The sequence below is a fragment of the Equus przewalskii genome, chromosome 3 (assembly GCF_037783145.1).
Source record: "Equus przewalskii isolate Varuska chromosome 3, EquPr2, whole genome shotgun sequence".
NCBI lineage: Eukaryota > Metazoa > Chordata > Mammalia > Perissodactyla > Equidae > Equus > Equus przewalskii.
Genome location: NC_091833.1, coordinates 8149064 through 8173103, shown reverse-complemented (window position 1 = coordinate 8173103; position 24040 = coordinate 8149064). Strand labels below are relative to the sequence as shown.

General features: G+C 45.3%; 1 pseudogene; it reads left to right on the top strand.

The window, feature by feature from the left end:
- LOC103555393 (liver carboxylesterase-like) overlaps nt 1-23790 on the top strand; it is a 35256-nt pseudogene extending 11466 nt beyond the window's left edge.
- The last annotated feature ends 250 nt before the right edge of the window (nt 23791-24040 follow it).

Here is a 24040-nt window from a genome sequence, read left to right as displayed (position 1 = left end):
GACTAGCCAGTGTAGCCAGGAGTCCCTTTATTGACAAGACCTGGATTCAAGACTGAACCCACCCTGCACAGCATCAGATGGGAGAAGACTAATGGCCAACCTCTCCTTGGCCCCCAGGAAGCTCAGAGCTCAGGTTAGTGTCCTGAGGCCATAAGAATCTCCCGCTGCAGGTGCAATAATGATGTTCTTCTCTTCTCACTTGGTGAGCTCTCTCTCTCCTTCCCAATCATTTTGACATCAGGGCTCACCTCCCTTCTCTTGGAAATAGGGGTTGGTATCATTTATGAGTAACAAGAATCAACCCTGAGAGTTGGGCAGAGTGTCATCATTTGGTTTGAAGCCAAATGTGTCAGGGGGCCATGAGCACTAAGAACCGTTCAGAGGCCTCCTCTGAAGTGGTCTGATGCCTTGTCCATGCCCAAGAGGGAGGGCAGCAGTCTCTGGGATGCGGGATGGAACTGGGCTGGGGAAGGTGAGTGAAAGGGAAGAGGGGCCAGAAGGTGGGATGGGGAGGGATGTGAGAGGGGATGTGGCACGCAGACATGACCTGGGAGCCTGCTGTGGGGAAGGGGGCTGAGGGAGACACTGAGGGAAGCAAAGATAGAAAACCAGGTTAGAGGTCCTGGAAGCTGTAAGGAACCCTCCAGCTGCCTCACTGTTGAGCAGAGGGTCAGCACTATTACTGTACTATTAAAACACGTATTGGTTTTATTGTTGAATATGCAGAGGGAAATGTTTTACAAAATGGAGAAAAAGGAAAAGTATAGATAACCCTAGAAAGGAAAAGAGCCATCCATAATTTAATTATCAAGGAATACCCATGACATTTTGACATGTATGACATGACTTTTGACATGACTCACCCTATCTATCTTTCTATCAATCATCATCTATATTTGTCTATCTTTGATCTATCATCATCTATATATTTATCTATCTATTAATCTATCTTCTATCATCTCTCTATCTGTCTCTCTCTCTCTGTTTATCTACCTAGGATATTTTTAAACAAAAAAACCTTCCTCAACATTATAATACAACATAAATATTTCCCTAATCATTAAGTATTCTTCTATAATTTTATTTTAAAAGTCGTGTCGTATTCCGTGGTAAGAATGAAAGATAGCTTATTTACCCAATCTCATAATATTGGGTCCTTAGATTATCTCCAATTTTTACTCTTATAAACAGCATAAGCATTCTTAGAAATAATTGTGTGTCTCCATGATTATTTTTCTTAGGATATATTCTGAGTAATGGAAATACGGAATCAGAACTGTGTCTTTAAAGTGATGCTAGGACTTTCCAAGAGTCTTTCAGATATGTTTGATTGTTATAATCACCATGTGCCACTACTTCCCGTTCTGTCCCACACTCTGTGCTCCTGGCTCCCTCCAGCTGAGGGAGTTTTCTTGGAGAAGCCGGGTCCCAGTGTCAACCTGGGGAACAGGCCAGGCCAGGCAAGGATATGTCATGTCCACTGAGCCACACAGTCTCCAGGGGAAGGGCCAGGGCAGAGCTGTGGATGGGGGTGTCTCCTGAAGACCCCTTTCCATAAGCATAAACTCTCTTCATCTCCACTTTCCTCCCAGGTGTTATCTCCACTGGCCAAGAACCTCTTCCACCGGGCCATCTCTGAGAGTGGCGTGGCCCTTACTACCGCCCTGGCCAAGGAGGACTCAAAGGCCGCAGCTCAGGTGGGTCTCACACTGGGACACCCCTGTACCCTGAGGTCTGCTCTCCTGGAGTCTTCAGGGGTCTTTCTTGCCATGGGATCCAGATGAGACCCTCAAAGCATCACAGAAGTGAGAATGGCTGGGTAGGAAGGTTGAAGAGACACCTCAGCCAACCTCCCAGTTATCCAGCTGAGCAGACTCGGACAGAGAGTGGAAGCAGCTGGCCAAGGTCAGAGAGTGATGGGGGCAGAGCTGGGACTCAAGCTCACGATACTGGACTGCCAGCTCAGGGCACTGTCCACGGACCACACTTCGCAAAGTGTGCCAAGGTGGGGTGCCGGGCTGGACAGTGGGCAGTGGACTGTTGCTGTGTGTTGTGTCTCTCAGGGTCTGAGTTCTGGTGAACCCACTTGCAGCATATGAGCCTGAGTGGGTCCTCTCTGAGGGCCTGTGCCTGGGAGTGCTTTCTAGAGAATTCATTCATTCACTCAACAAATAATTTTGCTATAGCCAGACATCTAGCAACCTCATGAGGCTTCCATTCTAATGGAGGCGACAGATTAATGACTACATAATCACACAAATTCTAAACTTATAAAATGTCAACTCTGACAAGGCAATAAAGCAGAGAGAGCTGACGTCACAACAGGATCCAAAGGAGCAGTTAGTCCAGTGAGTTGCGGGAGGGTATCATGAAAGGCTTCCTGAAAAAATGATCAATGAGTTAAGATAAGAAGGATGAACGGTAATTAACTTGGTGAGAAAAGAATATTCTAGAAAGAGGAAACGGCATGCAAATGTCCTAGAGCAGGAAGAAGTAGAGAGTTGGCAAGAGAGAGAAAGGCTGATGTGGCCAGAGCAGAAGGAGCAGAGGGAACGTGGAGTGAGCTGAGGATGGGGACATTGCGGGGGCTGCACAGGACCCTGGTGAGGACTTTGTCTTTATCTGGAGTCTGTTAGGAAGCCAAGGAAGAGTGAGCCACAGGAGGCTCTGCTGAGGAGAGCCCACTGGAGTCGGTGATGTGGGGCGTTTATGTAGGGCTGTGAGAGCTGGTTTCATGGAGCAGTGGGGGCAGCAGCCAGACTGAAAGGGACTGGTGAGTAGGAGGAGAAAAAAGGAAGACACCAGGAATTTTTAGAATTTTTGAGAATATTTTTCGGAATTCTCTGGATATTTATAAAAGAAGCCCACTTGACCAGGCTTAAGTTGAGAAGGGGAGATTTAGGTGAGAAGTGCCAGAGATGGGGCTCGATTTCACTATCAATTGGGAACCAGAAATCGGCAAAATGAAGGGAATCTAAGACTCTTATTCTTGCTCTTTCCCTCTTGCTCTCTCTCAATCTCTACTTCCCTCTGTATCTTTCTATTTATTCAACAATTACATTCTGAGCACTGAATCTGTGCCAGACACTGTTCTTGGCTCTGGGGAGTCATGCACACAATCCACGGCCCCACCATCATGGAACCTGCCTTCTCTCCATCTGCATCTTCTCCTCTGGTCACTTTGTAAGGGACTTGCCCAAGGCCAAATGACTAGTAAGTGAATGAGCTGAGATCTGAAACAGGACAGAGTGATTCTGGACTCCCTGCTCTTAGCCCCACTCTTGCAGCCTCTCCTTCGATGTTCAGCTCTGAGATCATTGTGCCCGTTCTAAGAGACAAGGTAACAGAGATAGAGGCTGTGTAAGTGGCATGACTGGGACCAGGACACACACCTACTGGTCTAGAGCATTTTATGCCACCCCTGCTGCCTTTAGAAATTGAGGTTGGCATGGAACACCCCTTCATTGACCAAGGGAAGGGACATGGCTCTGAATTCTGCTGTTGCCTGTGATCTCTGCAGCAAATTGCTCTGTATGCTGGGTGTAAAAGTTCGAGCTCGGATGTCATTGTTCACTGCCTACGCCAGAAGACAGAGGACGAGCTCTTGGAGACGTCACTGAAGATGGTAGGTGCATCTATTCTCGTGGCCACACAAGCCCCGTACCCTGTCAACTTGGCCCCAACTTCAGCTGTCTCCTTGCCCTGGAAAAGCTGCCTGGGACTATGTCTTGCCTCAGGAGCAGTGTCAGCCTTGGTATCTGAATGGGAAATCTCTTTTTTGTTAAGAAATATGTCAAAAATTAGCAAAGCCTAAAAATAACAATGAACAATTGTGTAATTATTCCTCAGCTCTATTAAAACTTACTATTTTGCCGTCTTGTTTTCAGATATATTTTTAAGAAATTAAATGTTACATATTCCCAGAGGTAACTACCATCTTGAATTTTAGGGATGAGGATTTTAAGAACAAAGATTTTTGGGAAGGTTGTCCAAATTTATCTTGGCTAATTTAGGAACTGCTTCAATTATAACCCAGTTGTGACCCAATTTTCTAGATTTTCTGGGACTCTGCCTCTATTGTGATTCTAGGATAAGTATACATTCACCCGTTCATCCATTCAACCAACCATCCATCCATTCCTCCATCCTTTCATCATCTTATTATCCAGCTATCCACCCACCAATCTATCCAATTCATCGATATCCTTTCATCAATCTAATATCAATCTATCCATTACATTCATTCAGCCATTATCAATCATCCATGCATTATGCAGCCACCATATATCTTCACTCCATCATTCATCCTTCTAAAATCAATGATCCATCTATCACCTATAAGCTAGTTTTCATCCAACCATCCACTTATTCATCCAGTTCACCCATACTCCATGTATTGACCAACTCCATCCATCCATCCATACATCCATCCAAGCTAGGTGTGTGGGGGCAGGTGGTAAAATGGCAGGTGACATAGACATGAATCAGATAGAGTCCCTGCTCAAAAAGAACTACCCAAGGAGAACCACTCCATATGTTTCCTGGGTTAAATTTGGTGGGAGTAGAGAGAAGAGATACACTTATTATAGTCAGCAGGGATACTTCACAGAGAATGAGGATTGATGGATAGCTATGGCAATGGGCCATCACAGGGGCAGACACCTAGAGAATAAAGCATCTAGGGCCAAAGACAACCGTTCACTTTGTAGGGGAAGGGTGTTAATGTGAGCCCAGGAGTAGCCTGAGCCCCTACATTCTCTGTCTGGACCCAGGGCTCCTGAGGATTCTCCTGGACCCCCAGGAACAGTCCTCTAGCACTGCGCTCTGCTCCATTTCCATGGTTGACGCCCGTGAGGCCTTGGGGCTTGAATCTTTGTTTCTCACGCTCAAATAAGGTGACCAAAGTGTTCAAAGAACCAAAACACAACTCTTTTCTGATGCCTGGAAAGAGGAAAATTTATTTCAAGAGTTCTCCACGGGGCTCAAAAGTATCCTCTAAGGGGAGATTTGGTGACTTTTGGAAAACCCATAGAACCTACGGGTCCATGTTATCCTTCTGAGATTTTCTGAGATCATGCGGGAGTGTTTCCATGATTATCCACCCTACCCTCTTACAGACATAAACTCATACATACAGCTGCTACGGCTACAACCCATAGGAGACAGACCTTACTGGTCATTTGCTGCATACTGATCAGACCTGTTAACTACAGTGTAATGTTACAATCAGTGCAGTCTAGGCGAAAACACAACAAAGAGAAGTGTAGGGTGGGGTTAATTTCTGTGAGCATGTAGGAGTCAGGACTTTGAAATGCAAGATGAGAAATCTCATCTCAAATTGCCTGGAGCAGAAAAAGGATTGTGTTGTAATAGAATCTTCAGGTGACTAACTGACCACTAAACTCCAGCTCAGAGGTAGATGGCTTCAGACATGGCTGGATCCAGCAGCATACAAATATATTTTTAAGATTGTATCTGTCCCCTGGGGAAGATACAGAGAACAGCAGCACTCTAGACTTACATTCTATCTGCCTAGAGACCCTCTTTCCAAATAGTGCCAGCAAAGTTTATGGGGTAAATTCTATTGAACTGACATAGGCATGTGTCCCTTCCTGAACTACTGTCTGTGGTCAGGGAGATGGGGCACCCCAGGTGACATATAGATGCTTGAATTCATGGACTGAGAGTGGGGAAGAAGGAGGTCCCCCAAAAGACAAAGAGGGTGCTGTTGCCTGGGGAAACAAGAAGGGGAAATGGATGGGGGGGGGCAGGCACCACCACAGACATCCTCTCCAGAGCCACCTCCCCTGTCCTACACCTACACCCTGTGCTCATGCCCAGGGCAGCCAGGGTCCAGCTTTTTCCCAGGAAGCCTTCTGACGGACATCCTCTGACTTCGTCTTCACAGAAATTTTTCACCGTTGATTTCCATGGAGACCCCAGAGAGGTAAGGACCTTTGGTTTCTTGATTACAGGTTTTAAGTCTTGAGACCTTTAAGCTCCAGTTAAATATGAATGAAAGAATTCTCCCTGTGGACTCATAGTAACTCCCTGTGTTCACACTGCCAAGGCCCAGAGAGGGACAGTGACTGCCTGGATAACACAGCCATGAGGGCCAGAAGTAGGACTGGAACCCGTTCCCCTGACTGCCAGCCCAGTGCTCCCAGTCATCAACTCTTCAACCTATCCCCCTTCTTGTTTCCACTTCCTGATCCCAAAAATGCCCCCAAAAGAGAAGGCTGGACTAGGGACTTCCACTATGGGGAGATGGAGATAACTGGAGAAGAGATTTCTTTAGGAACCTTCACTGAGGAGCCCAGATCTTCTCATGGGAGGCTGCGGGGCTGGTTAGCTGTGCCAGCTGCACTGTCTGCAGGGCCGTCAGGAAGGGAGCCAAGAATCTCAGTCCTGAGGACTCCACCCTCCTCCCAGCCATGCAGGAAACTCCAACAGCATCCGTCCCATCTTCTTCATCCTCTTCCCCTACCTTCCAAGGTTTCCAGGTTCCAATGACATTACCATCTTACTATTCTGTCCTCTCTACTCTGTCCCTTGGGATAGTAACACCTTAAGAGGTGTAGTGAGGATTAAATGAGATTCATTCAGTCATTCAGCAAAGATTTAGTTAGCACTTACCATGTGCCAGGACCTGATTCAGGAGGTGAGTATATAGCAGCGAAACAGGCAAAACAGGGAATCCCTGCCCCCCTCTAGTGAGGGAAGAGTCAATAAATAGACAAATAAAACAATACTGTGTGTGATGATGGTCAGCATTAGGGTGGAAAAGTAATTGGGAAATGGGGCTGGAGTTTGCCAGTGATCTGAATTTACATGGCAGAGTTTGGAATGCTCCATGAGAAGGTGACATTTGAGCCAAGTGTTGGAGGACTTGCCAGCTGTCAGGAGTGTTCCAGGCAGAAGGAAGAGCAGCTGCAAAGGCCCTGAGGCAGGAGGCCAGTGTAGCTGGAGTGGAGGGAGAGAGGAATAGGTCTGAGGCTGAAAAGGGAATGGGAGGTGGGGGGCGGTCCTTTCAAGGACTTGGATTTTGATTCCAAGTGTGATGGGAAGTCTTGGGAGGGTCCTGAACAGAGGAGTGAGTGACCTTGGATGTTACAAAGGGCTCACTGATGGCTGTGTTAAAAGGAAGGTGGGGAAGGGGCAAAGCAGATGCGAGGACAGCAGCTGGGGGGGCCTGGTCTGGAACTTTTGAAGAAACAGCTGACAGGATTTGCTAATGGACAGGATGTAGAGCATAAGAGAAAGAAAAGGAATGAAGCAGGACCCTGGGTTTCTGACCTGAGCCAGGGGATGCAGGAGCCCCACACAGGGCAGCCACCCGCAGCCACTCTGGACAGTGGTGATCACTGCCCTTCCCACTGTTGCTGGTGTCCATCAGCCCCCACTAGATGCTGCTTCAATTGGGCCTTCGTTGCCTGTCTCCTGGAATTTCACTATCTTCCACCTCTATGCTCCCTCCTAGTCCCATGCCCCACGGTGCAGCCAGACTTACCCTTGAAGACACAGGTCAGGGCATGTCGCCCCTTCTTAAAAGTCTGACCCTCCTACGAGACAAGTCCCCTCACCTCCATGGAGTTATCCTGCAAAGCATATCTGAGCCCCTGCTCTGTGCCGAACATGGTGCAGAAAGTGTGCTGCACCATCTGCTCTCTCTCTGTCCATGCCCCATAGCCTTCCTCCAAGCCCAGGGCTCCTGGGGTCTGAGGTTCCTGGGATTAGTGCTACACAGTGACACCTCTGTCACTGTGCTCACGCCATTCCCATTGTTTGGAATACTGTTCATTCCTCAGGCCCACTGCAGATGGCAGGCACCTCCCCCATGTGGGCTGCCGTGTGTCTTCCTCCCAGAAGGAGTTGCTCCTTTAGGTGGCTTCCCACAACAGCCCTTTCTGAACTGCACAGCCTTTAGAAGAGAGCAGTGTGGCACCCAGATCCTTGGCCCTATTTTCAGCCATATTGCATTAGGATGTGGGCCCTTGACCTGCTGAGTCAGATCACTTGGCACAACTTCTCCTCTGCAGCCAGAACTGGCTCATCGTCATTGGCCCTTGTGGAGCAGACACAGGTCCTGGGAATCACAGGGTCTCAAAGCCTGGGGGTTGTCCAGTTTCACCTGCCATCCAGGGGGGAATATGACACAAGTATGTGGAGCTGGAAATATGGCACAAGGGGCTGGGGTCTATGCGAGGGATATGGAACAACGCTGCTCATGAATAATATCTAATGTTTACCCAGCCCTTTCCAGGTACCAGGGACTGTGCTGAGCATTCTGCTTGGCTTCAGCCATCTAAGCCCCAAAAGAAATTGTCTTATAGATGAGGAAAGTGAGGCACAAACAGGTGAAATCGCTTTCCCAAGGGACCAGCTAGTAATTGGCAGAGCCGGGTTTCAAATCCAGATAGTCTGGCTCCACAACCCACGCTCTTAGTAACTGCTGTGACCAACTATGAAATATAACTGTACCCACAACCAGCTTTCCAGGTGCTGACGTGTGAGTCAGGCTTTGCAGGATCTGTGGTCATGCAAATATTTCCCATCAACAGTAAAACCTAAAATTAAGACATTTATCCACACAACGTGAGCCCATCCCTGATTCTTTTTCTCCTGCTATTCCTCTCTGATAGGGAGTCAAGTCTTAATTTAGGCACCTTGGGTGATGAGGAGCTCACGGCCTCCTTGAAGCAAACCACTCATCAAGAATAGCTCATGTTTAAATATAGACAGAGAGATACTGTCAGTTGTCATTAATCGTGAATTCTGTTTTTGTGAATTCACTACCACTGAAATGTATTTGTTACATGAAATCAAGACTCCGGGCACTTTTGTGGTCATTCACGGACATGCACAGAGGGGCCGAAAGTGTGAGTCATGTGATGACACGTATATTCCCATCTGATATCCAACAAGGCAACACTGTGTCTTCTTGTTTCATCTTTCATAGTGTTCACAAGTGTCTTTTTCATGGTCTATTTAGTGCCATGTTTTTCAGATTTTTCTGCTTACTATTGGTGGTTTCTCTGTTGAAAATCTCCCCCAAGCATAGTGGTGACATGCTGTCTAGTTTTTCTCAGCACAAGAAGGGGGTGATATGTGCCCCAACATGGGAGAAAGTGCGTGTGTTTGATGAGCTTCGTTCAGGCGTGGGTCACAGCGCTGTCAGCTGTGCGTTCAGTGTTAATGGATCAACCCTGCAGCCCACCCAGAAAAAGGAGGAGGAAATTTGCTGTCAGGCTTCTCTGGAAAGGCTAGAGTAACATCCGTAGGGTGTGATGAAGCTGTGGAAAAATGGCTACAGTTGTGGATTCATGAGATGATGATGATAAAGAGCATATTATAATGAGGGCTGGCTATATGAGAGATACACACATAGATATACATATACTTCAAATTGAAATATATATAAATATGTATGTGTGTGTATACATCTGAATACTTAAATATATGCTTATTAGTATATGTAAATATGGATATATATGCATGTATGTTCCCATTTGTGAGAGACTTGCCTCCATCACCTTACCACCTCTAGCCCCTGGTCGAAGTGCTGCCCTCTGGGGTCACACAGACTTAGCCTCCTTTGACGCGACTCTCAGTTCTGTGTTCACTGTCATGGGCATGCAGCTCTGTGGTGCTGGCCTTGTGCTCAGCCAGGTGGAGATGCGGAGGCAGGTGTTTCCTTGAGAGAGGAAGCACAGACGCTATGCTCCCTCTTCCCCAGAGCCATCCCTTCCTGCCCACTGTGGTTGATGGAGTGCTGCTGCCAAAGATGCCTGAGGAGATTCTGGCTGAAAAGACGTTCAACACTGTTCCCTACATCATCGGAATCAACAAGCAAGAGTTTGGCTGGATTATTCCAATGGTGAGAATGTGCTGGTCTCTCAGACTCACCTCCCCTGCCCTTCACATCACCTCTCCCATCTCAGGTCATGGGAGCTCCATCTTCTCCAGACCCTCCTCGGGGTCCAGGACCGCAGTCCTTTTCACACAAGTTGATATCTCCGTGGAAACCTTCTCAGCAATGGCCCAACTGCCACCTGAGTGTGCAGCCTTGGGGACCTCTCTCCCCAAAGCCTCTCTGATTGCGCTCCAATCTAAGAATGCAGAAATGTCAATGCTGGGAGGGCCTGTAGAGACAATCACAAGAAAGATGAGAAAACCGAGACCTGGAAAGGGAAGGAGCTCGGGGCTGAAGGAGTGTGAGGCTGGGGCCCTGCAGCCTCTCCCCTTGGGCTTGGTGCTTTCATGGTTTCTCCATAAATCCCACACGCACTCCCAATCATTTAAATGGGAAGTTTCAGGGGGAGCTTGCTGCCTCTTTTGTTAAAATTGACTGCTAAAAGCTAGGAAGATCTTTCCCTTCTGTTAAAGATAAACAAAGCCACCAGTAGCTGAAGAGGTGAGGACAGGTTTTATTCATTTATACCACCAGGAAAAGAGTCCAGCGTGAACCGAGCTGGAGTCCCTGAAGCTAAAGGCTGGAGCCTATTTTTTTTTATTAAGATTATGACAGATTACAACCTTGTGAGATTTCAGTTGTACATTATTGTTAGTAATGTTGTGGGCACACCACTTCACCCTTTGTGCCCTCCCCCCCACCCCCCATTTGCCCTGGTAACCACCGATCGGTTCTCCTTGTCTATATGTTAACTTCCACCTATAAGTGGAGTCATATAGAGTTCATCTTTCTCTGTCTGGCTTATTTCACTTAACATAATACCCTCAATGTCCATCCATGTTGATGTGAATGGAACAATTTGGTCCTTTTTTATGGCTGAGTAGTATTCCATTGTGCATATATACCGTATCTTCTTTATCCAGTCGTCAGTTTCTGGGCATGTAGGTTGGTTCTACATATTGGCTATTGTAAATAATGCTGCGATGAACATCGGGGTGCATGGGACTCTTGGGATTGCTGATTTCAGGTTCTTAGGATAGATACCCAGTAGTGGGATGGCTGGGTCATAGGGTATTTCTATTTTTAACTTTTTGAGAAATCTCCATACTGTTTTCCATAGTGGCTGCACTAGTTTGCATTCCCACCAACAGTGTATGAGGGTTCCTTTTTCTCCACAACCTCTCCAACATTTGTCACTTTTGGTTTTGGATATTTTTGCCAATCTAACGGGTGTAAGGTGATATCTTAGTGTAGTTTTGATTTGCATTTCCCTGATGATTAGTGATGATGAACATCTTTTCATGTGTCTATTGGCCATACTTATATCTTCTTTGGAGAAATGTCTGTTCATGTCCTCTGCCCATTGTTTGATCGGGTTGTTTGTTTTTTTGTTGTTAAGCTGTGTGAGTTCTTTGTATATTATGGAGATTAATCCTTTGTCGGATAAGTAGCTTGTAAATATTTTTTCCCAGTTAGTGGGCTGTTTTTTTGTTTCAATCCTGTTTTCCCTTGCCTTGAAGAAACTCTTTAGTCTGATGAAGTCCCATTTGTTTATTCTTTCTATTGTTTCCCTCATCTGAGGAGTTATAGTGTCCGAAAAGATTCTTTTGAAACTGATATCAAAGAGTGTACTGCCTATATTCTCTTCTAGAAGACTTATTTTTTCAGGCCTAATCTTTAGGTCTTTGATCCATTTTGAGTTTATTTTTGTGAATGGTGAAAAAGAATGGTCAATTTTCATTCTTTTACATGTGGCTGTCCAGTTTTCCCAGCACCATTTGTTGAAGAGACTTTCTTTTCTCCATTGTAGGCCCTCAGCTCTTTTGTCAAAGATTAGCTGTCCATAGGTGTGTGGTTTTATCTCTGGGCTTTCAATTCTGTTCCATTGATCTGTGCACCTGTTTTTGTACCAGTACCATGCTGTTTTGATCACTGTAGCTTTGTAGTATGTTTTGAAGTCGGGGATTGTGATGCCTCTGGCTTTGTTTTTCTTACTCAGGATTGCTTTAGCAATTCGCAGTCTTTTGCTGCCCCATATGAATTTGAGGATTCTTTGTTCAATTTCTGTGAAGAATGTTCTTGGGATTCTGATTGGGATAGCGTTGAATCTGTAGATTGCTTTAGGCAGTGTGGACAATTTAACTATGTTTATTCTTCCAATCCATGTGCATGGAATGTCTTTCCATCTCTTTATGTCGTCGTCAATTTCTTTCAAGAAAGTCTTGTAGTTTTCATTGTATAAATCTTTCACTTCCTTGGTTAAATTTATCCCAAGGTATTTTATTCTTTTCATTGCGATTGTGAATGGGATTGAGTTCTTGAGTTCTTTTTCTGTTGGTTCATTGTTAGAGTATAGAAATGCTACTGATTTATGTATGTTGATTTTATACCCTGCAACTTTGCTGTAGCTGTTGATTGTTTCTAATAGTTTTCCTATGGATTCTTTGGGTTTTTCTATATATAAGATCATGTTGTCTGCAAACAGCGAGAGTTTTACTTCTTCATTGCCTATTTGGATTCCTTTTATTTCTTTTTCCTGCTGAATTGCTCTGGCCAACACCTTCAGTACTATGTTGAATAGGAGTGGTGAAAGTGGGCACCCTTGTCTTGTTCCTGTCCTCAGAGGGATGGCTTTCAGTTTTTGTCCGTTGAGTATGATGTTGGCTGTGGGTTTGTCATATATGGCCTTTATTATGTTGAGGTATTTTCCTTCTATACCCATTTTATTGAGGGTTTTTATCATAAATGGGTGTTGGATCTTGTCGAATGCTTTCTCTGCATCTATTGAGATGATCATGTGGTTTTTGTTTCTCATTTTGTTAATGTAGTGTATCACGTTGATTGACTTGCGGATGTTGCACTGTCCCTGTGTCCCTGGTATAAATCCCACTTGATCATGGTGTATAATCTTTTTGCTGTATTGCTGTATTCGGTTTGCCAGAATTTTGTTGAGGATTTTTGCATCTATGTTCCTCAGTGATATTGGCCTGTGGTTCTCCTTCTTTGTGTTGTCCTTGTCAGGTTTGGCGATCAGAGTGATGTTGGCTTCATAGAATATGTTATGGAGTACTCCATCTTCCTCAATTTTCTGGAATAGTTTGAGAAGGATAGATATTAAATCTTCTTTGAATGTCTGGTAGAATTCTCCAGAGAAGCCGCCTGGTCCTGGACTCTTATTTTTGGGGAGGTTTTTGATTACTGTTTCTATTTCTTTACTTGTGATTGGCCTATTCAGATTCTCCATTTCTTCCTGATTCAGTTTGGGGAGGTTGTAAGAGTCCAGGAATTTGTCCATTTCTTCTAGGTTGTTCAATCTGTTGGCATATAGTTTTTCATAGTATTCTCTTATGATCCCTTGTATTTCTTTGGTATCTGTTGTGATTTCTCCTCTCTCATTCCTAATTTTATTTATTTGAGATTTCTTTCTTCTTTTCTTGGTGAGTCTGGCTAAGGGTGTGTCGATTTTGTTAATTTTTTCGAAGAACCAACTCTTTGTTTCATTGATCCTTTCTACTGTCTTTTTTGTTTCAATATCATTTATTTCTGCTCTTATTTTTATTATTTCTCTCCTTCTACTGACTCTGGGCTTTGTTTGTTCTTCTTTTTCTAATTCTGTTAGGTGTTGTTTGAGATTGCTTATGTGAGCTTTTTCTTGGTTAGTGAGGTGAGCCTGTATTGCAATGAATTTCCCTCTTAGGACTGCTTTTGCTGCATCCCAAATGATTTGCTATGACGTGTTCTCATTTTCATTTGTCTCCAGATAATATTTGATTTCTTCTTTAATTTCTTCAATAATCCATTGTTTGTTCAGTAGTGTGTTGTTTAGTCTCCACATTTTTGCACCTTTCTCTGCTTTATTCTTGTAGTTGATTTCTAGTTTCATAGCATTATGATCAGAAAACATGCTTGATATTATTTCAACTCTCTTGTATTTATTGATGCTTGCTTTGTTTCCCAAAATATGGTCTATTCTTGAGAATGTTCCATGCGCACTTGAGAAGAATGTGTAGCCTGCTGTTTTTGGATGAAGTGTTCTATATATATCTATTAAGTCCATCTGGTCTAATTTTTCATTTAATTCTATAATTTCCCTGTTGATTTTCTGTCTGGATGTTCTATCCGTTGGTGTTAATAGGGTGTTGAGGTCCCCTACTATTATTGTATTGTTGTTGATGTCTTCTTTTAGTTCTGTTAAGAGTTGCTTTACAAATGTCGGTGCTCCTGTGTTGGGTGCGTATATATTTATAAGTGTTATGTCTTCTTGGTGGAGAGTCCCTTTTATCATTATATACTGTCCCTCTTTGTCTTTCTTTATCTGTTTTGCTTTGAAGCCGACTTTGTCTGATATTAGTATAGTGACACCTGCTTTCTTTTGTTCATTATTAGCTTGGAGTATTGTCTTCCATCCCTTCACTCTGAGTCTGTGTTTGTCTTTGGGGCTGAGGTGTGTTTCCTGGAGGCAGCATATTGTTGGGTCTTGTTCTTTGATCCATCCTGCCACTCTGTGTCTTTTGATTGGAGAGTTCAACCCATTTACATTTAGAGTGATTATTGAAATGTGGGGGCCTACCGCTGCCATTTTATGTCTTGTTTTCCGGTTCTCTTCAATTTCCTTTGTTTCTCGTCCCATGGTTTAGTCTGTTCTGATGGAGAGCTGCTACTCTCTGTTGTTGTCCTTCTACTTATCTCTTTTGCTCTTGGTTTTGTAGCCCCTTTCCTTTTTTTGATTTTTCAGGAATGATGGTTTTCCTGAGCATTTCTTGAAGAGGAGGTTTTGTGGCAATGAACTCCCTTAATTTTTGTTTATCTGGGAAAGTTTTTATTTCTCCATCGTATTTGAAGGATATTTTCGCTGGGTAGAGAATTCTCGGCTGCAGGTTTTTGTCCTTCAGATTTTTGAATATATCATTCCACTCTCTTCTAGCCTGTAAAGTTTCTGCTGAGAAATCTGCTGATAGGCTGATGGGGGTTCCTTTGTAGGTTAATTTCTTCTGCCTGGCTGCCCTTAGTATTCTCTCCTTGTCATTGACTTTTGCTAGCTTCACTACTATATGCCTTGGGGTTGGTCTACTTGCATTGATAAAGTTTGGAGATCTATTGGCTTCTGTCACATGAAGTTCCATCTCTCTCCCCAGGTTTGGGAAATTCTCAGCCATTATTTCTTTGAATAGGCTTTCTGCCCCCTTCTCCCTCTCTTCTCCCTCTGGTATACCTATAATCCTTAGGTTGCATCTCCTAATTGCGTCAGATAATTCTCGGAGAGTTTCTTCATTTCTTTTTAGTCTTAGTTCTCTCTTCTCCTCTGCCTGCAGCATTTCTATATTCCTATCTTCCAAATTGCTGATTCTTTCCTCCATATTATTGGCCCTACTGTTCAGCGCATCTAGATTTTTCTTAATCTCCTCTATTGTGTTCTTCATTTCCAGTATTTCTGTTTGGTTCTTCTTTATAGTATTGAACTCTTTTGTGACATAGCTCCTGAACTCGTTGAGTAGTCTATCTGAATTCTCTTTTAACTCATTCAGTTTTTTAATGATGGCTGTTTTGAAGTCATCATCATTTAGGTTATATATTTCATTGTCTTTGGGATTGTTTTCCGTGTGTTTGTCATTTTCCTTCTGTTCTGGAGATTTAATATATTTTTTCACATTGCTTGATGGTGTAGATTTGTGCCTCCACATAGAGATAGAGTTTAGTTACTGCTTCCACTTGTTTCTACTGGTGTGGTGGGGGGAAAGCTGTTTATACTGCACCAACCAGGAACCCTATCAGCTGTTGCTAACTGGGCCTGGGCCCCTCCTTGCAGTCACAGTGATCCTGTGGGTTCCCTCTTCAGCTGTGTGGGCCATCACAAGGGGGCTTCAGGCTGCTGGTGCCTACTGTTGCAGACCACCTAGACATGCTCCCTCCTTAGGGTCTGCAGCGGTGTTACAGGCTTTCCCAGCGGCCAGGGGTAGGATCACTTATATTTGCAGCTCTGTCACTGTTGGCGCCCACAAAATCTCACTTGTCCACTATGGGTCACAGCAGAGCTATGGGCATCTTCTGCAGTCTGTGGTTAGCTCATCTAGCTATGCTACTTTTGTCCCAGGGTCTTCCAGCCTTGTGGTTGCTGGGTGGGTGCTCTCTACTAGTGCTGTGCAGAAGCTATAGCTGAGGCTGCTGTGAGACTGTAGAGTTTCCTCCTGGGCCACAGAGCCAGGTCACTGGAACTCCACCCCACCCCAGTCCTCTCGCCTAGGATCTCAGGGAGCCCCTTGCCCTGTCTGGGGGATAGCTGGAGACCTTGAGTTCAGTGGCAGCTGGCCGGCTGCTGCCCTGCCTGGGATTCTCCTCTTCGGGACCCTCCCAGCATTGTGGATGCTGGGCGTGGCCTCTCCGCTAGTGGCAGGTAGAGACTTTGCCTGCTGCCCGGACAGAACTCTGGAGTTTCCCTCCCGGGCTGCGGAGCCAGCTGCTGGAGCTCCACCCAGCCCCAGTCCTCTCCCAGGAGATCTCTGGTAGTCCCGAGCCCCTCCTGGGTGAAAGCCCGGTCAGTGGAGCCGGCAGCGGCAGCTGGCGGGCTGCCGTGCCATTTGGGATTCTCTCCGGGAGCCTCCCGGCATTGTGGATGCTAGGTGGGGCCTCTCCGCTAATTGTGGGTAGGGGTTTTCCCCGCCACCTCAGGTGTGTACCTCTGGAGCTTCCCTCTGGGCTTAGATGTAATTGCGGGGGCTTAGGTAGGGCTCTGGTCACCTGTTTCCACCATTGCTCCTCTGGTGTGTGCTCCCTCCTGCCCTTGGTGTGTGGTGATGTTCTGGGGGCGTCCGCTGGAAGAAAGCCACTTGCAGGTACTAGGCTGTTTGGGGGTCGGGGTAGGAGAATTTTCACCTATCTCTACCTCCTCCCAGAGGGAAGTCCGTCCACCTTCTGATGTATATCAGCGTGGGTCTCTCACGCATCCTGAGATGCTATATGGATATCCAACAGCCAGATGAAGAGAGACATAGGACAAGGTCCCGAATAAAGGAGCTTCTGTCCTTGTGGAGCTTGGGGCCCAGCACAGTGACATGTGGAAGCATTCTGGTTCCCCAGTATGGAAACTCCTGGAGCCTATTTAAAGGCTGAGTGTGCTCAGGGAAAGTCTATGGGATGGAAGTGTGGGTTTGTCCATGTGAGTGGTCTATCTGGATTAGTTAATTGGTGCCTACCCAGAGGAGAAACAAACTCTCTTGTGTTTATGACAGGAGGCAGTGGCATAAGTTGGAGCAAGGTGCCCAAAGAGGTTAGCTGTTTACCCTCCCACAGAGAATGAGAGAGAGCAAAAGTCATCTCCTGAAGTCTGCGTTCCAAAGAGATGGCTCTCAGGTCCTTGAGGAAACAGTTGGGGTAGTTTATTTATATCTTAAACATCAGAGAAAGGATTTCTACTTGCAAATTCTTTAAAGTAACTGCTCTAGGAGGGGTTTCAGACACCTACCTACCTATGTGCAGCTGTGGGTAGAAGAAATAGTAAATTCTCCTAGCAGCAGGGAGCTTTCTCAGGCAGGGGTTTGAAAGGGCACTGGGTCATCCTAAAGACAGGGCCTTGAGCTCCTAGAAGGCTTGATAGAGTTTGGTCAAGTCCCTTAGTGCAGAGGTTTGGATGGAGTAGTTATGTGCAGAGTTCTGCGGTTCTCACTTCAGAACAATTTAGAGGTTACATTGAAGGACTAAAGCCATAAAGGCAGGATTTGGGTTGTCCTCAGTCATTGAGACAGGGAGGCTATTTGTGAGCTCTGTGTCCTCTGCCCAGAGCCCTTCACTTCCACACAAGTCTGGCTTAAGCCTTCCCTCTCTCTCATGGTGACCATTATGGGGACTCTAGCCTGACATATATATGCACATATGTACTGCAAAGAGCTGGGACAGTTTCTCTTAACATTTGCTCTATCCTCTTTGCACTCCTTGAGTTTCTGGATATGATAAGTCCTTCTGACTCACTGATTTTTCCCAGCTTATCCAAAACCCATGCCCATCAAGACATGACAAGGTGATCTTCAGACTCCATTGATTTGGTTGGTTGGTCCGTTTGTTTCTTCCTGCTAATTCCTAATAATTCAGAATTGCTTAACCATTGTTTTAACAGATGATGGGCTACCCACTCTCTGAAGGCAAGCTGGACCAGACGACAGCCACGTCTCTCTTGTAGAAGTCCTACTCCATTGTTGTAAGAGTCTAGGGAATCCCAGGAACTGGCTGAGACCAAAGAGAGGAGGGGCTTGCCTCAAATCACAGACCCATTAAATGACAGAGTGAAGACTGGGGCCAGAGGGATCTACCCCCATTTTTCTGCCTTTTCCTGCCACTTTGGGTAAAGGGTGGTTGCACAGGAATCAAGAGGTTCACCACTAACCTAAGAAGAGAAGCTGTGTCACTCACCAGTGAGTGGCAGTCACTTTCACTCTTGATCAATTTCAGAATATCCCTGAGGAACTGACTCCAGTGGCCACCAAGACGTATTTAGGAGGAACTGATGACCCTGTCAAAAAGAGTGACCTCTTCCTGGTCTTGCTTGGAGATGGGATGTTTGGTGTCCCATCTGTGACCATAGCCCGTTACCACAGAGGTAAGTCCTAGAGGTTGGATAGCAAAGGGACACTGATCCCACCAGCTTCACTGCTTATCCTGCCCACCTTGCAGCATAGACAGATAAGTGGAAACCGCCAAGAGGTAGTCCTCTGAGATCAATTCCATACGGCCTGGGTTGGGACAATGTCCTATTTTGGTTCCACCAGAAGCTGACTCTGAGAAAAGGATCTGAAGACAAGTAGTTTATTTGGGAGGTGATCCCAGAAAATACCAGTAGAGGAGTATGGAAGTGACATGGGAAGGAGAAGGAAGCCAATTCATGCTGCCCTGTCAAGCAAGTATCCACATGGACACTGGAGTTGGGGAGCTCTGAGAAACTAGCAGAAGACATTCTCAGGGTTATCTCGTGTCAGCAGCATGGCCGCTGGGGCATTTATCCTCCAACTCCCATAAGTCATTGGTTGAAGGCAGTTCCCAAGGTTAATTGGTTCCCAGGTTAATTCCCTCATGATTTGACCTGCTGCACATATGGCAAGAGTGGTCTCTGGTGGCCAAAGATCTATAGGTGCCAGACGCAGAAGTCAGGCTGGCATACCCAGAAGTAGGGGGTATGGTGAGGTACAGTCAACATGTGCTAAAGGGACTCATCACCTAAAGTTATGTCTATATGGGAAATCTTGGAGGACGTGTCTTGGAAGATTTCTAAGGTCAGAGCTAGCTGGAAACTAGTTTATTAACCAGTGGAGCTGTGGGTACAGTGAAGCCAAGCACAGGATCCTGAGAGTTGTCCGGGACCAAGAAAGCCCAAAGAACTGAGCAATGAGACATAAGAGGGCAGGTGGCCTGGAATTCTCAATGTCTGTGGCTAGTTTTTGTCCATCCCAGTGTGTGCTGGGTCTACCACAGGACCTTCTACATTGGCCCAAGCCATTGTGGGTGGAATGTGAGGTCATGGTGGATGAACTCGCCTAGAGAGGAGGTGTCCCTTCTGGGTCCATTCTGAGGTCCTCACAGGACCCCTCCTTTTCTAGGAGCCCTCCTTCATCTAGTCTGCAAGCCAGGAAATGGTTCACTTGTCCATACCTCTCCCTCTAACTGTGCTGGGAGGGCTGTGAATTAAGGACATAATAAGCATGATAAAAAGTAGCTACAGCTACCTATTATGTCCCCAGGCACTCGGGACAGTAACGTACAGGTGCTGGTTACCATTTCCTCCTCCCAAGGGTCCTGAGGAAACTCTTCAGCAAGGGCCACCTGGGGTCAAATCTGTTCTTTCATGAACTTGGTCTTGCCTCCTGCCATGTGTCTACTTTGTGGGATCCCTGTCTGCACTGTCTGCTGGTCCAGCTATAGCAGACTTGTGTTTTTTATCTGATATTTCATGACTAGAGTTCAGGGTCTTTTGCCAGGTCTACACAGATTTTATCAACATTGTTCTCTCATTTTTGTCTTTGTCTCACTCCCTCTTTGATAAAAAACAGAACTTTTCGGAATATAAAATCAATTTCTTACAGTTGTAGAAAGTTGTGAAAATACGGGAAGACATGGAGGAGAAACTAGGCACTACTCATCACTCCTCTACCTAGAAGTATCTTCTATAAATCTTTGATATATTTTCTTCTAATAGTATTTCCATGTCTTAGATATAATTTAAAAATTAATTTATACTATATTTTTGTTCATAGAATCTTGTATTGTAGGTATTTTCCCAATGTCATTAAAAACTCGTTGAAAACATCCATTATTTCATGGATTAAAATTTACTTTAGTGTTCCTGTCCTATTGGCTATTTAGGATTGCTGCTCATATTTTGGTGCTCCAAAAAGCATTATGCTCGATCTCGTGTTCATAAATCTTATGAAGTCTCTAATAATTTTCTTAGGATTGGTTTTTAGAAGTGAAATTACTAGGCTGGACTGTAGGGGCATTTAAAGTTCTTGATGCAGTTGGCAAAATTGGCTTCCAGTGTATAAAAGTGTGAATTTCTTAGTTCTCTCACTTGGGATAGTCAGTTAAAATAATAAAATAATGTTACCATTATTTTATTAGGTCCTTCCTCACCAAAAAAATAAAAAATAATAATAAAAAAGAGCATGACACTTTTAAATTGCGTAGTTTTGATTAGTAGCTCTCTCTTTGGCTCTGCTTTTCTTGTTGTTCCTAATTGTTATTATCCAAATTTGTGCCCTACTTTCCTCTGAAGACATGTTGTGATTGTGGGAATTTTATAAATCACAGTGGTTTAAGGCAGAATGTTAAAAAAAAAAAAAAGATTTTTTTTTTGGTGCAGCATCCTGCCAAAAATAAGTTCTCTCGTTCACAGACAGTCTTTCTTCTGTGGTTGGGTTCTGAACATGATCTAAAATTTTTGAGTGGCAGAGGCAAGGTTAAACCCCTCCTTTCAATGAGTTCTGCTTGACCTTGAAGCAATTATTTAACAATTGGATTTCTTGTGATTCTTCCAAACGACACCTCTTGCTAAATTAAGGGTGCAATTATAGGAGGTGAGGGAGGCAATTACATAAACTATTCTACATCCTCATGTCGGGGTGGTGTATATTGTTAAATCATTTTGTGGTTGAATCTTTAACAATTAAAGATCTGATTATTGTCATTAGAAAATAACAAAAAATGTACCCCAATTTTGTATATATAAAAGGGATATGAGTGAAAATATTAGCAGACGTCTCTGAGTAGTGGGGCTATAAGTGATCCTTTTGTTCATTTCCCTTCTGTCTTCATTTTCCAGATGTGATATTGTACCCAAAAAGTTGTAAAATTTCTCCACCAGCCTGACTTGTGGGCATTATCATTGTTGCAAACTGCCAACTTCCCTGGGCCCGGTGGCTCAAGAGTTAGCCCTGAGGGAGCAGGGATGGGCAGCTCTGGTGAAGCCGTCAGCAGGAAAACTGACATCTCTGGGGCTTGGAGAGGGTGAGGTGACGGGGGAGACAGGGGAGAGGAGGAGAGAGGGCAGCAGAGAGGCAACTTGTCCTTCCTACACCCCCTCATCTCTCTTCAGCCACCACCAGGCCGAGCAGGAGGCAAGAGATGTGAGGTGACAGAGAAAAAGGAAAGGCTGAGTTTGCGGTTTGTTGAGCTGCAGGTATTCTCCAAAGGAATGAAAACTAGCCTGTTATCAATGAAATACAGTGGTGTCAACTGCATGTATGTAGATGTTCTTGAGTGTGAATGCATCAGTAGGTGAAGGGGTTTATGTGTCTTCACCCAGTGCCCCCATAATGATAGTTATTTTGAATGGATTTACCCAGGGTTTCAAGATTCACTCATTCATTCATTCAGCCAGTCTTCATTCGCTCATTCCTTCAACAAGCACCTGGCTCAAAACCCAGTTCCACCTCCATCAGCTATGTACCCTTGGGCAAATCAAGGAAGTTTTCTGAAACACTGTTTCTCTATTATGCTGATAACCAGGGTTTTCCTGCAGGGCCACACAGTGTCCAGCACACAGCTGACACTCACAATGGGCAGCTGTTGTTAATGTTATTGTTGTTGTGTACTCAGGACCCAGGTGTGCCACCAATTCCCTGAGTGGTCAGGGCCTCTGGAGACCATCCTGGTGTGTCTCAGGTAAAATGAACTGTGCGTGAATCCATGTCTCCTTAGACGCTGGAGCCCTCACCTGCGTGTATGAGTTTCAGTATAGCCCAAGCTTCTTATCAGACATGAGACCCAAGGCAGTGACAGGGGACCACACGGATGAGCTCTTCTCAGTCTTCGGGGCCCCATTTTTAAAAGGTGATGAACCTTTGGTGACTACGAACTTGGGATTAGGAGATCTGGGTTCAAGTCTCAGTTTGGTGCCCTTCGACAAATTCCTCCTCTCCAGGTCTTAATCTCTGAAATTCACCATAACAGAGTTGAACTATGAAGGTTCCCAGTCTTTCTCTTGCTCTAATGTGACATGTGCTCTCATTCATGATCATTATAAGAATCCATCCCTCGGCATCAATATGACGAGTGGTGGGTCACTGGCAGGGTCCTCCTCAAGGGCCACCACCCACTTCCCACTCAGCAAAGCATATCAGAATGAGTGGGAGTAAGGTTAGAATGGGTGTTGACCTTGAATTAGGGAAAATGTGTATCTAACTGTCTATCTATCCCACCATCTATATATCTATCTAAAACTCATACCTTATTAAATTTAATATATTTAGGAAGGTAATATTTTAAAGAAAATCTTTCCCAAATGTCTTCAGTACCTTAACTCTCAATAGTTATAGGCAACTTGTACCCCCCTCAGACCTGTTTGTAACATACCAGTGCCTCTGGGCATTTCCTGGTTGGGTGAATCCTTAGGGCCGTTGCAGCTCCGTTATTTGTCAGATTTTGCACATATGTTGGTGGGTGAAGGAGATTGAGACAAGAGCCAAAGAAGAGCAATCCTAGGAGGTGGGGTTGCTGTAGTGGAAACCCTGGGATTTGGCATTGCGACCCTGAGGGGAGCCCATTCATGAATTGACTGCATTCCTTTGCTGAGTCCTAGGTTAGTAACTCTCAATCTTAATGTGCTCGTAAATTACCCAAAACTTCTTAGAATGCATCTTTTGACTCAGCAGGTTTGGAGTAAGGGCTCTGATTCTCAATTACTAACAAGCTTTCAAGTGATGCTGCAGGCTCATGAACCACACTTTGAGTAGCAAAATGTTTTTGTCTTCTTCACCACAGAGGGTGCCTCAGAAGAGGAGATCAAACTCAGCAAGATGGTGATGAAATTCTGGGCCAACTTTGCTCAGAATGGGTGAGGCTGGTGGCCAAGATGGAGCAGGGTTGGGAAGCTGTGAGGCATATCTTTTGGGAAGTGGTAGTTTCTAATGTTTGATTGTCAAATTCCTGGCTCTGTGTCCTCTGACATGAAAGCGCCCTAAAAATGGACAGGCTTCCCAGGAGATGGTGAGCTCCCTGTGCTTACGAGCCTCTTGGCGGAGATGACACCATGGGTTCTGTGTAAATCTCAGAGGGTTGTTGAGATCACACAGTAGTTTTGGGGAATTTCTGCTTGATTCTGTTCCCAGGAACCCCAATGGCAAGGGACTGCCCCACTGGCTGGCCTATGACCAGAAGGAAGGGTACCTGCAGATTGGCATCCCCACCCAGGCAGCCCAGAAGCTGAAAGACAAGGAAGTGGCTTTCTGGACCGAGCTCCTGGCCAAGCAGGCAGTGGAGAAGTGATGCGAGACAGAACATGTTGAGCTGTGAATGAGCGGCCCAGCCGGCTTCAGGGGCCTGGGGGAGCTAGCACAGGGCTGTTCTAGAAGAGATGTTTATGACCCAAAGAGGCGTCTTATTGTGGAGGCTGGGGAATTGTCTCATAGGAGGGGGTAGTGGCCAGGGAGGGGGAATTTCTGTATCAATGGTCAATTTTGGGAATAAATGTTCTTTTGGACACCAAGTCCGAGTCTGTGTCTTGGGCTGGAGGTTAAGCCATCCTCCTTAGAGAGAGAAGGATGAAGAGAAAGGGCGCCATAAGCAGAAAGGTGCCTCTGGCCAGTCTAGGTTGGCCTCTGGATAAACAGAATCCAGCAGGTTGGGCCTGGGAACTGCTGGGGTCTCTGG